This window comes from Diceros bicornis, unplaced genomic scaffold (assembly GCF_020826845.1).
Source record: "Diceros bicornis minor isolate mBicDic1 unplaced genomic scaffold, mDicBic1.mat.cur scaffold_55_ctg1, whole genome shotgun sequence".
NCBI lineage: Eukaryota > Metazoa > Chordata > Mammalia > Perissodactyla > Rhinocerotidae > Diceros > Diceros bicornis.
Window position 1 is genome coordinate 5,863,240 of NW_026691429.1, and position 14,809 is coordinate 5,878,048.

Sequence of the window (14,809 nt, forward strand, 5' to 3'; positions counted from 1 at the left end):
TGTTTATTGTTGTAAGATGATTAGCTTTTTAATTTCCTAAAGAATTTTTTTTCTTCTGTATAAAGACTTAGCTTGTCATTATTGTCGAGTTTGGCACTAGTGATGGTTTTTTAACTCAAAAACGAAATTAGAACTTGCATTCGCTTATATTTTTGGCATCTTTTGAATTTCATGTAATATCTTCAGAGCAAAATAGAGCTTCTTATATAGAGGTGAGTTCATCATCTGAGGTAACAGGAATATGTAGAAACATTAGATCTGTAGCAGACACAATTTCATACCTAATAAACTTGGCTATTTATCCCGAATTTTATAATAAGAGTCAGAAGAAGATATTTAAAACAGCTCTCATATAAGCTGTGATACTGAAGAAGTTATTTCTCCATATGGTAGCTTTCCAACTCACAGATTAGATTAATACTTGCCCCCAAATCACACAACCAAATTTTGGGAAAAAATATGCAAATGTCTATGCAGAGAAGGTAAATTTTAGTATGATATCAAGGCTGACAGAAATCTTTGTTGTTTATGTCCAGTCATTTAAGGAGTTCATATTTTGGCAGTTGGAATCTTGACTAAAAGATAATGCAGGTGGGGGCCACCCCGTGGCTTAGCGGTTAAGTCCCACGCTCTGCTACTGACGGCCCGGGTTCGGATCCCGGGCGCGCACCGACCCACCGCTTGTCCAGCCATGCTGAGGCAGCATCCCACATACGGCAACTAGCAGGATGTGCAACTATAACATACAACTATCTACTGGGGCTTTGGGGAGAAAAAGGGAAAGAAAAAAAAAAAAGGAGGATCGGCAATACATGTTAGCTCAGGGCCGGTCTTCCTTAGCAAATAGAGGAGGATTGGCATGGATGTTAGCTCAGGGCTGATCTTCCTCACAAAAAAAAAAAAAAAAAAAGATAATGCAGGTGTAATGCAGCCCCTCTGCATTTTTCTAGAGAAAATGATCGTGCATAATCTCTTTCAGGAGGAGACATTCACTAAACTTGAGCAGACCAGGAAGGAGGAGTGGGTATCTGTTGTGTCATGGATTACAGTCGTCTTCATCTCCCGGCTTCAACTCATGTCCTCTCCAATCCATTCTCTGCATATCAAATTTTCGTAAGGCATAAGTCAATTCAAATCATTCCTTGCTTTACAAACTCTTTTATGGCTTCTTCTAGTGGCTACGTGGCTACAATAAAATCCACACTCCTATGCGTGGCCTGCAAAGCTCCGCCTGATCTGGCTCATGACTTCAACCTCATCTTGCGTCTTCTTTCCAGCTCACTCTCCTCCAGTTACTAGGGCCTTTTCCCAGTTCTATGAGCACACTAACCAGCTGTCTCCTTCCTTGGGATATTAGCACAGGCCCCACTCTATGCCTAACACTCTTTCCAGTTTCCTAAGGGCTGGCTTTTTCTGTGCTTCTCAGTTTAAACACAGTCTCCATATAAACATTACGTCTTCAGAGAAGACTTCCCGAACCATTTAAAGGAAGTTCATCACAGTTACTATCTTATTCTTTCATAATTCATACATTTATATGCCCCATAACTTATCACAATTGTAATGATGATATTTAGTGGTCCACTTCCTTGTTTTCATATTTTTTTAATGTCTTCAACAAAAGAATATTTCAAAAAGGCAAGAACCATGACTGTTTTGTATGTCAATGTATCATACCACCTACCCAGCACCAAGCCCCATGCCTGGCATACAGCAGGCACTCATTAAACGTTTTTATCCCCCTTGTAACAATGTCTTTTATTTATTTATTTATTTGATTGTTTATTCAACAAATCTTTTTTCCAGCTTTATTGAAATATAATTGACATATAACATTGTATTCATTTAAGGTGTTCCATGTGATGATTTGATACACGTATAATTTGCAAAATGATTACCACAATAGGGTTAGTTAACGTCTCTATGACCTCACGTAATTATCCTTTTATTTTAGAGGTAAGAACATTTAAGATCTACTCTCACAGAAACTTTCAAGTATATAATATAAAATTGTTAATTATAGTCACTATGATGTACATCATATCCCCAGAACCATTCATCTTATAACTGGAAGTTTGTACACTTGGACCAACATCTCCCCATTTTCCCCATCCCCCAGCCCCTGGCAGCCACCATTCTACTCTCTGCTCTGAGTTTGTTTTTTTTATATTTCACATACAGGTGAGATCATGCAGAATTTGTCTTCCTTCGTCTGATATTTCACTTACCATAAAGCCCTCAAGTTCCATCCATGTTTTCACAAATGGCAGAAATCTTTCTTTCTCATGGCTGAATAATATCCCATTACATATAAATATATCTATATTTATATATATTATATTATATATTATTTATATATTATATATAAAATATCTCATTACATATATATATATATGCCACATCTTCTTTACCCATTCATTGGTAGATGGACACTTAGGTTGGTATCATGTCTTGGCTATTGGGAATAATACTGCAAGGAACATAAGAATACAGATATCTCTTCAAGATCCTGATTTCATTAGCTTTGGCCATAAATCAAGAGAAGCGGGATTGTTGGAACATATAGTACTTCTATTTAGGATTTTTTGAGGAACCTACATACTGTTTTCCACAGTGGCTGTGCCAGCTGACATCCCCACCAAGAGTGCCAGAGGGTTCCCTTTTCTCCACATCCTCACTAACACTTATCTCTTATCTTTTTCATTATAGTCATTCTAACAGATGTGAGGTGATATCTCACTGTGGTTTGACATGCATTTCTCTGATGATTAGTGATGTTGAGCATCTTTTTGTGTCCCTGTTAGCTATTTGTATGTCTTCTTTGGAAAAATGTCTATTCAAGTCCCCTGCTTACTTTTTAATCAGATTGTTGTTTTTTTGCTATTGAGTTTAGGAGTTTCTTACATATTTTGGATATTAACCCCATATTACATAGAGGGTTTGTAAATATTTTCTCCCAATCAATAGGTTGTATTTTCATTTTGTTAATTATTTCATTTGCTGTGCAGAAGCTTTTTAGTTTAAGGTAGTCCCACTTACTAATTTCTGCTTTTGTTGTTTGTGCTTTTGTTGTCATAACCAAAAATTTTTGCCAAGACCAACATAAAGGAACTTTTTCCCTGTTTTATTCTAGGAGATTTAGGTTTCAGGTCTCATGTTTAAGTCTTTCTTTTGAGTTAATTTTTTTTGAGTGATGTAAGATAGGGGTCCAGTATCAGTCTTCTGCATGTGATTATCCAGTTTTCACAACACTGATTAATGAAGAGACTATTCTTTCCCTATCGAGTATTCTTGGCTCCCTTGTCAAATATGGTTGATCACATATGAGATAGTTTGTTTCTGGGCTCTCTGTTCTGTTCCGTTGGTCTATGTGTCTATTTTTATACCAGTTTCATACTGTTTTGTTTTTGTTTTGCAGAGGAAGACTCGCCCTGAGCTAACATCTGTTGCCAATCTTCCCCTTTTTGCTTGAGAAAGATTCACCCTGAGCTAACATCTGTACCAATCTTCCTCTATTTTGCATGGGGGATGCCTCCACATCATGGCCACCAATGAGCTGTGCAGGTCTGCACCTGGGAACCGAATCCGGGCCACCAAAGCAGAGCACGCTGAACTTAACCACTAGCCATGGGGCCAGCCCCTGTTTCATACTGTTTTGATTACCATAGTTTTGGAATACAGTTTGAAATTAGGAAATGGGATGCCTCCAGCTTTGTTCTTCTTAGGATTGCTTTGGCTATTCAGGGTCTTTTGTGATTCCATATGAATTTTAGAATTGTTTGTTCTATTTCTGTGAAAACTGCTATTAGAATTTTGATAGGGATTGCATTGAATCTGTATATTGCTTTGAGTAGTATGGACATTTTAACATATTAATTCTACCGATCCATGAACATGGGGTAAATTCACATTTATTTGTGTCTTTTGAAATTTCTTTCATCAAAGTCTTACAGTTTTCAGTGGGCAGATCTTTCACTTCCTTGGTTAAATTTATTGCTAAGTGTTTTATTGTTTATGATGCAACTGTAAATCGGATTTTTTAAAATTTATTTTTCAGATAGTTCATTGTTAGTGTATAGAAATGCATTTTTTGTGTGTTGATTTTCTATCCTGCAACCTTACTGAATTTATTTATTAGTTCTAACAGCTATTTGGTGGAGTCTTTAGAGTTTTCTATATATCAGATCATGTCATCTGCCAGCAGAAACAATTTTACTTCTTCTTTTCTGACTTGGATGCCTTTTATTTCTTTATCTGCTGATTGCTCTGGCTAGGACTTCCAGTACTAGTTGAATAGCAATGGTGAGAGGGGGCACTCGTCTTGTTTCTGATCTTAGAGGAAAAGCTTTTGGCCTTTCACTGTCGAGTATGATGTTAGTTATGGGTTTGTCATATATGGCCTTTATTATGTTGAGGTATGTTCCTTCTATTCCCAATTTGTTGATAGTTTTTATCATGAAAGATGTTGAATTCTTTCAAATGCTTTTTCTGCATCTATTGAGATGATCATATGATTTTTGGCTTTCATTCTATTAATGTGGTGTATCAAATTTATTAATTTGCATATGTCGAACCATCCTTGTATCTTAGGGATAAAGCCTACTTGATCATTGTGTATGATCCTTTTAATATGCTGTTGAATTCAGTTTGCTAGTATTTTGATAAAAAATTTTGCATTTATATTCATCAGGAATATAGTTTTCTTTTTTTGAAGTGTCCTCATCTGGCTTTGGTATCAGGGTAATGGTAGCCTCGTAAAATGAGTTTGAGAGGGTTCCCTCCTCTTCGATTTTTGGGAAGAGTTTGAGAAGGATTGCATTAATTCTTCTGTAAATGTTTAGTAGAACTCACCAGTGAAACCATCTGGCTCAAGAATTTTCTTTGTTGGGAGGATTTTTGGTTACTGATTCAATCTCTTTACTTATTACTGGTCTGTTCAGATTTTCTATTTCTTTATGATTCAGTCCAGGTAGGTTGCATGTTTGGGGAATTTGTCCATTTCTCCTACATTATCCAATTTCTTAGCATATAATTGTTCCAAGTAGTCTCTTATGATCCTTTGTATTTCTGTGGTATCATATTTTATATCTCCTTGTTTGTTTCTAGTTTTATTTAGTGAGTCTTCTCTTTTTTTGATGAGTCTAGCTACAGGTTTATCAATTTTGTTCATCTTTTTAAAAAACTAGTTCTTAGTTTTGTTGATCTTTTCTATTGTTTTTCTGCTATTTCATTTATTACTGCCCTAATCTTTGTTATTTCCTTCCTTCTGCTAACTGTTGGCTTAGTTTGTTGTTGTTTTTCTAGTTCCTTGAGGTGTGATGTTAGGTTGTTTATTTGAGGTATTTATTTTTTCTTAACATAGTCATTCATCACTATGAATTTCCATCTTAGAATTGCTTTTGCTGCAATTTTTTTTTTAAATTTTTGCTGCAAAATTTATGGGAATAAATTTTGATATATTGTTATTCCATTTTTGTTTGTTTCAATATATTTTTTTATTTCATCTTTGACCCATTGGTTGTTCAGGAGTGTATTGTTTAACCTCCACATATTTGTGAATTTTACAGTTTTCCTACTGGTATTGATTTCTAGTTTCAAACCTTTGTGGTCAGGAAAAATACTTGGTATGATTTTGATCTTTTTAAATGATAAGACTTGTTTTGTGATCTAACATGTGACCTACCCTGGAGATGTTCCATGTGTGCTTTAGAAGAATGTGTATTCTGCTGCTGTGGGAAGGAATGTCCTGTATATGTCTGTTAAGTCCATTTGATCTAAAAGACAGTTCAAGTCCAACATTTCGTCGTCAATTTTCTCTCTGGATAATCTACCCATTGTTGAAAGCAGGGTATTGAAATCCCTTAGTATTACCGTCTTGTTGTCCATTTCTCCCTTCAGATCTGTTAGTATTTGCTTAATATGTTTAGGTGCTCCAATGGTGGATGTATATATACATATTCATAATTGTTATATCCTGTTGATAATCTGACCCATTTGTCATTATATAATGACCTTCTTTGTCTCTTATTACAATCTTTGTCTTAAAGTCTATTTTGTTGGATATAAATATAGTTACCTCTGCTCCCTTTTGGTTTCCACTTGCATGGAATATCTTTCCATCTCTTCACTTTGAGCCTATGTGTGTCCTTAATTCTGAAGTTAGTCTCTTGTAGGCAGCATATAGTAGGATCTTGTTTTTTTACCCATTCAGCAATTCTATGCCTTTTTTTTTTTTTCCCAAGGAAGATCAGCCCTGAGCTAACATTCATGCCAGTCCTCCTCTTTTTTGCCGAGGAAGACTGGCTCTGAGCTAACATCTATTGCCAGTCCTCCTTTTTTTCCCCAAAGCCCCAGTAGATAGTTGTATGTCATAGTTGCACATCCTTCTAGTTGCTGTATGTGGGACGCCGCTGCCTCAGTATGGCCGGAGAAGCGGTGCGTGGGTGCCCGCCCGGGATCCGAACCTGGGCCACCACTAGCAGAGCGCGTGCACTTAACCGCTAAGCCACGGAACCGGCCCCAACTCTATGCCTTTTGATTGGATAATTTAATCCCTTACATTTAGAATAATTACTGATAGATAAGGACATACTAATGTCATCTTATTAATTGTTTTTTGGCTGTTTTGTATTTCCCTTGTTCCTTTCTTTCTCTCTTGCTGTATTCCTTTGTGAATTGATGATTTTCCATAGTGGTATACATTGATTCTCTTCACCTTTTGTGAATCCATTGTAGGTTTTGCTTTGTGGTTACCATGAGGCTTACATAAAATACCTTATAGACCTAAAAGTCTATTTTATGCTGATAACAATTTAACTTTGATCACATACAAAAACTCTACTCTGTTACTCTTCCCTCTTTTTATGTTTTTGAAGTCACAATTTTCCTCTTATATTAAGTATTCATTAGGTTCATAGGACCACTTTGTGAGATAAAGTATTCTTTGTTGGCAGTTTTTTTCTTTCAGTACTTTCAATATATCATCCTACTCTCTCCTGGCCTATAAGGTTTCTGCTGAGAAATCTACTGATAGTCTTATGGGGATTCTCATGTAAGTGACAAGCTTCTTTTCTCCTGTTGCCTCTAAGATTTTCTCTGTCTTTTATTTTTGACAGTTTTATTATAATGTATCTTGGAGAAGATCTCTTAACGTTTAGTTTTTTTGAGGACCAATAAGCTTCATGAACTTGGATATCCAAATCTATCCCCAAATTTAGGATGTTCTCAGCCATTATTTCTTTAAATAAGCTTTCCATGCCCTGCTCCCTCTCCTCTCCTTCTAAGAGTCCCATAATTTGCAGATTGCTTGTCTTGATGGTACCCAATGTTTCCACAGGCCTTCTGCACTCTTTTTCATCCTTTTTCTTTGTTCTCCTGTGACTGGATAATTTCAAAGCTTCTGTCTTTTATTTTGCAGACTCTTTCTTATGCTTGATCCATTCTGTTATTAATGTTTCGTAATGTATTTTTCATTTCATTCATTATATTCTTCAGCTCCAGAATTTCTGTTTGGTTCTTCTTTATTCTTTTTATCTTTGTTAAACTTCTCATTTTGTTCCTCTATTGTTTTCCTAATTTTGTCAAATTGTCTTTCTGTGTTTTGTGTTTCTGGGTTTTTTTGGGGTTCACGGAGCTTTCTTAACCCAGCTATTTTTATTTTTTTGTCAGATAAATTGCAGATACTCATGTCTTTGGGATTGGTTACTGGAAAATTATTGTGATCCTTTTGTGGTGTCATGTTTCCTTGATTTTTCATTGTTTCTTCAAGCATTGAGTTGCTCTCTTCACATCTGTAGTAGCAGTCACCTCCTCTAGTCTTTACTGACTGGCTTCAGAAGAGAAATGCATTCTGTCAGCCCTGCTAAGGATTCTGAGGCTTTCTCAGGCCTTCTATAAATACAAATAACCTTACTGTCTTAATTTTCTACTGTTGTTATAACAAATTACTATAAATATAGTGGCTTAAAACAACACTAATTTATTATCTTACAGTTCTTGGGGTTATAAGTCTGACATGGGTCTCATTGTACTAAAATCAAGATATTTGCAATGCTCTGTTCCTTTCTGCTAAGGTCTGAACGTTTGTGTCCTCCCAAAATTCATATATGGAAATTCTAATGCCCAATGTGATGCAATCAATGAGGCAGAGCTTTTGGGAGGTGCTTAGATCATGTGAGTGAAGCCCTTATAAATAGGACTAGTGCTGTTATAAAAGAAACCCCACAGAGCTCTCTAGACTCTTCTGCCATATGAGGATACAACAAGAAGTCTGGAACCTGGAACAGGCCCCTCACTTGACCATGCTGGCACCCTGATCTTGGACTTCCAGCCTTCAGAAGAATAAGAAATACATTTCTGTCATTTATAAGCCACCCAGCCTGTGGTATTTTGTTATAGCAGCCTAAATGAACTAAGACACTGTCTGAAGTCTCTAGGGGAGAATGTGTTTCCTTGCATTCTCCAATTTCTATAGGGTGCCTGAATTCCTTGGCTTATGGCCTCCTTCTTCCATCTTCAAAGCCATAATTTCTCATCTCTCTGACCCCTCTTCTATCATCACATCTGCATCTTTGACCACAGCCAGGAAAAGTGCTCCCCCTTTTAAGGATTCATGTGATGAGGATGGACCCATCCAGATAAGCCAGGATGATCCCAAGGCCCTCAACCTTAATCACATCTGAAAAGCCTCATTTTCCTGGGAAAACAACATATTCATGAGTTCCAGGGATTAGGATGTGGGGAAACCACATATTTGGGGGAACCATCACTCTGTCTTCTACAATTATCTTTCTGAGTCTCAATTCTCTCACTAGTGTAACAAAAGAAATAATAGCTTCTACCTTACGTAGTTAAAAGGATAAAATGTGATTATACACACGAAGCATTTGAGCCAGCGTCTGGCATATAATTGTGAACCTAAAACTGTTAGCTACTCTTACAAATAACAACCTGCCCCTGCTGTGCCCAATCACTTCTAACAAAGCCCACTTTCTACTGCCACAAAATGGTTAGGGTCATTGGTTTTGAACCCTTGCCTATCACAGATTCTTTTCTATTTCTCAGAGGACAGATTTTTCTGTTTCTACAGGTTAATCTTAAATCTTTCATAAGCATTTGTCTCCCCTTCAAATAAGCAGGAGAGGTGGTACCAGGGGTTACCTGTACAAGTGAAATTTTCGAAACTGCCACTCACTAATGGGTCCTAAACCCCAAACTTCTCTTATGACCATTCATGGTTACTTTCCGATCTAAATAAACCTCACACTAAAATTCATCATAAACGTTCACATGTCTCTTTCCCCCAGGCCCAGAGCTGGACATGGTGAGGCAGCTAGCCAATCACCTGCTGTTTTCAGAGGGCCTGGCGTCACAGTGTAACCAGATTGCCAAGGTTCACCTAGAGGATTACCTGCTAAATCACAAGTTTAAAGAAAACAATTTAGAGTTACCCAAGAGGAAACAACACACTTACTTATCTCCAGACTCTCCACACAGACTGTATTAAATTTTCCGTAACCAAATTTACTGCAGGACTGAGAACAAGGATGTGATATTTCTGCTGAAAGTTTTTGATATTTGAAACTGCCTTGTGTAAAGAAGATGAAAATGTAGGTGCAATTCCCTATCTCTTTGGCAAAACATTTTTTCTATTTGGGAAAACTGCTTGGTCATCTAATTATTCCTGAGTACAAAGTAAAAATAAGTTCAAAGCACAGGACCTAAATTAAACTAGATAATGCTTTCCAAGGTCAAGATTTTTTAAACATGGTATCTGATATCATCAGACTGTTCGACAGTTCTTTTAGCACCAATTTCTGTGACGTTTTTAAATCAATAAAACAAATACTCAACTATTGGAGAGAAAAAGAAAGGAAAGATGGCATAAAATTCCTTTCTTAACAATTTCTAAACTAAATATATATTTGAATATTGCAATTGTTGAGCCAAGCTGGTAAGGAACACTTAGAGAACTATCTAGCATTTTTCCAACACTTGGCAGTCACTTCATTAGGTGTACAGCATAGGAATTTAGAAAACAAGTAGAATTCAGCCAAATAGATTTGTTGTAGTCAACACTCACAGATGCTAAAAACGAAAGCTTGTTTTGTTTGAAAAGGGCACCCCTATTCCCATCCCTGCCCATCAAGTGAAAGGGAAAATATATGAGGATGTCAACCGTGAAATGTCAGCATACTAAGTAGGGTATATAGCTCAAGTTTCTTGATATGAGAGGGAAAGATTTTGGTGAACACTATTTGAAAGTCCATCTGCCACAGAGTTCTCCTGTACTTTCCCGTGTTTTATAAGGCTGCTCGGGGGGATGTGCAGAGCGTGGAATTACTATCTCCACACATCGCCCATCACCACCCACAGCTGTTCCTGGGAGTACTGGAGAGAATTGGATGTACCAAAGAAAATGAATTTAGAAATAGAAGAGCTTCAGAATTTGAACAAGAAAAGGAAGAGAACTGAAGCAAATGATACGGTTACCTTACCCCATGAGACAAGCATGCGTGAATTAATGAATATTATAAGATTTTTTACTAAGCCTGAACATAACTACAAAATATAAAACGGGTCTAGATCTTTTGTTGTCACTATCAAAGGGCGAAAAATGAGCCAGTCCAATGTGACAGTGCTAACGGCATATAATGAAAGCTTGAAATTGAAATGGTGATAAGCTCCGTGTGCAAGTCCTGTAGATCAGATGAATATTTATTACAGTTACATTTCAGATTCTACTAAAGAGCACATAACATCTTAAAGAATAACTTTAAAAGCCCTCATCTTTTCATTTCAAAGGAAAAGAAAAAAGGGATATAACCTACATAATGAATGGCAATAGTCACAATATCGTAACGTTTCTCAAACCAGAAAAACCCCTAATCACGTCCCAGATTTAACAAGATGACATCCAACTATAAACAGGATCATTTCACACACAACGATATCACAGCCAGCTCTGCGGAGACAGCGGAGTGACATTACACAGTTTAAAAGCGCATTTGAAAAGGGAAAGTGCAACCAAACTACCTGGAGTATATGAGTGAACATCATAAGATTAATAATCTGTGAAATTTAGCCAAAATCTTGCCGTCCATAGCAGGTATTTCAGTTTTTCTTAGACAGTTAAGATGGCTGGAAACTTTTAAAGATAGGAGACTCGTTTGAAATGGATTTTGCTTTAAAAAAGATGGTTTTGATGTATCTCTACACAGCGTCAAAAGTAAACGGGCACCCAAGTGCAACAAGGGCTCTCAGGAAGACACATTTTCAATACTGACCTGGCCAAGGGTGAGACTGTGGAAAATATACTGAGGTTTGATTTGATGGTTGTCTCAAGCTAAAAAAAAAGAAAAAAGAAATAAAATAAATCTTCTCTCACTGTATCAACAACAAGATGGTGGCATTTCTTTTTGAATCATCAATAGAGTGATTACTCGTCCTATAGCATACAGCTCATTAATCTCTCTTATTAGACCAATGATAATTTGGACTAAAATTTACAGTCCACAAAGTATATTGGTTTGAGACAGTATAAAAAATATACCTAGCTAATGAAACTTACAATTTTTCTTTGTTTTCCCTTAATCATCTGGATAATTTGTCTAAAACATTGCCCCCATCTACCGCATCTTTCTAAATAAATATGGCTAAATACATATGACTCATTTTGCAATTGTGCCTCCCCCACCATTTCATATGAATCTGCCATCCTATTTTTCAAAACAGAGAAATCAAAAACACCCTCCGTATTTTAAGACTATAAAATCGTGGCAGAAAAGTACCAGAAGGTAAATATTCTTTTTTTTAATTTCCTTCCTCTTAACCAGTTTAGGGAAAAAAAACCTGTCTTGCTTGAGCTTTTAATTAGTTAATCTCCCAAACAGGTAAGTCGGTGCTGTTAAGTGCTGTTCTGGTTTCAAATAATTACCTGAAAATGAATGCCTGGGGTTAGATTAACTATTGCGTCATCAGCATTCATCACTACCACTATAGCATGAAGTGAAAGGAAAATAATGTCAAATGAAGAGAGGAGATAAAACTATAAAAACACAATGGACACAATTTTTTTTTAAATCTTGGCATTGACCTTCTCCTCCCCAGACGCTATTTCATTGCACACATTGTGATGGTCACGTAAGAGCCACATTCTTGAAGTATATTTATCTGGCACAAATTTTGTATGTGTTTCTGCTTTTCACGCACAGACTTTCACACCTTAGCGGGCACCAGAACCACCTGGGGGAGCTTATTAAAAGTTAAGATTCCCAGATCTTTTCGGATGACATGCCTACCCAGACTAGGGAAACTAAAGAAAAAATAAACAAGTGGGACTTTATCAGATTAAAGAGCTTTTATAAGACAAATGAAACCAGAATCAAGATGAACAGACAACCAACCAGCTGGGAGAGAATATTTGCAAAACATACATCAGACAAGGGGTTGATCTCCATAATATATAAAGAACTCACACAATTGAACAACAAAAAAACAAACAACCCGATCAAAAAATGGGCAGAGGAAATGAACAGACACTTCTCCAAGGAAGATATACAGATGGCCAACAGGAACATGAAAAGATGCTCAACATCACTAATCATCAGGGAAATGCAAATCAAAACAACACTAAGATACCACCTCACGCCCGTTAGAATGGCCATAATCACCAAGACAAAAAAACAACAAATGTTGGAGAGGATGTGGAGAAACAGGAACCCTCGTACACAGCTGGTGGGAATGCAAATTGGTGCAGCCTCTATGGAAAACGGTATGCAGATTCCTCAAAGAATTAAAAATAGAGATGCCCTATGATCCAGCCATCCCACTACTGGGAATCTATCCAACGCACCTGAAATCAACAATCCAAAGAGGCTTATGCACCCCTATGTGCATTGCAGCATTATTCACCATAGCCAAGAAGTGGAAGCAACCTAAGTGTCCCTCGACTGACGATTGGATTAAGAAAATGTGGTATATATATACAATGGAATACTACTCGGCCATAAAAAAAGACAAAATCGTCCCATTTGCAACAACATGGATGGGCCTGGAGCGTATTATGTTAAGCGAAATAAGCCAGAAAGAGAAAGACAAACACTGTATGATCTCACTCATATGTGGAATATAAACCAACACATGGACAGAGAAAATTGGACCGTGGTTACCAGGGGCGGTGGGGGTGGGGGTGGGGGTGGGGGTGGGGGGTGGGGGGTGGGGGGTGGGCACAAGGGGTGAAGGGAGTCATATATATGGTGATGGACAAACAAAAATGTACAACCCCAAATTTCACAATGTTAGAAACCATTAAAACATTAAAAAAAAAAAAAAAAAGTTAAGATTCCCAGGACTCAAAAGGTTCTGAGGAATGTACATGTACATTTGGAGGCCCAGAAACTTCCAAACATTCCACATTGATTCTCATTTAGGGGGTCTATGGATGATACATGGAGAAACACTACCCTAGAGGCTCTTCACTACATCCTCTTCTACATATTGAAAGAAAAAAAGAGAAGATTCCCTGCATGTGCCTTGTACCTGGATAAGGCAGAAATTCAGCCACAATTTTATCTCACTTTCCACTGTATGAATGATGGTAATGCCACTGACCCTAAGCCGAACCTTCCAGTGACAGGTCTTCAGCCCCTCTCGAAGTAATTTATCCCATCTTTGAACAACTCTGATTGTTCTCTTCTTCTTACATTTGCATGAAGATCTTTGTTCTAACCTTTGGAATCACATTCTATAACAGCTATTTTATTCCAATAAGCCCTCAAACTGCCAGTGTAGGCACAGTGTAGACGGTCCCACCCAGACGACTGGCATGGGCACAAAACCCAGTGAAAATGCTCTGAAGGTCATACAAGATGGCTCATTCTTATCGAAAGATGGAAGGATTTAAGCGATTTGAGATTTGGGTAAAGCTTCATGTGAATATAAAACGTATAGACCATGAGAATGGGGAATGGAAACACAAAGGAGAGTTTGTTTTCTAAAGATACAAGATACACATGAAAAAATAAATTCAAACAATACGAAAGTTAAGAGTGAAAAGGTAAGGTCTTTTTTCTCAAATCTGACCTTCTAGCCCCATACTCCTAAAAACAGGTATTTCAACAGTTTTTATTTTCAGTTATTTTACTGGTTACCTTCTTCATAATATGTTTATTTGTCTCTCTTTACTTATAAAGGCCTGAAAGTTCCCCTCGTTTCCTCACCATGAGAGATGAGGAGAGGGCACCTACCTTACTTCATCTATCTGTCTCCCCTTCACCTTATACTACTTATTTGAGTTAGCCCAGTGGTTGCCTCTATGGCTTTAAATTACATAGTTAAATTTCCAGCCCTGAATTAATCATCTTGGGCAGCATCTAAAGATGGTATGAAAAATGAGGAAATTAGCACAGATCCTTCCTAAAGGTAAGATGTTAAAAATGTTTTCTTAATCACCAACTTCTGTGTTAGGTGGCTGACCTGAGGCAAAGCTATTGAATTCATTCTCTCTTCTATCCATAGGCAGTAGTGTTGCTGACATGTATACTGTGGAGAATTGTTACAAAGTTTCTAAAACCTTATATTTCACACAAACATGAGTTTGTGGAATATACACACACTAGACTGATTGTCCTCAAACATTTCATTCAAACAGACACACTTATCTTCTTGTAACTTTCATATAACACATGATTTTAACTCACACAACGTGATTCTAATCTGTTCCGAAAGAGTTTATGCTTTATCTTAAGCTTCCTGGGTAACACACTCTATTTTCAGCCCCACAGAAAGCCTTCTTTATTTGACAGGGTCC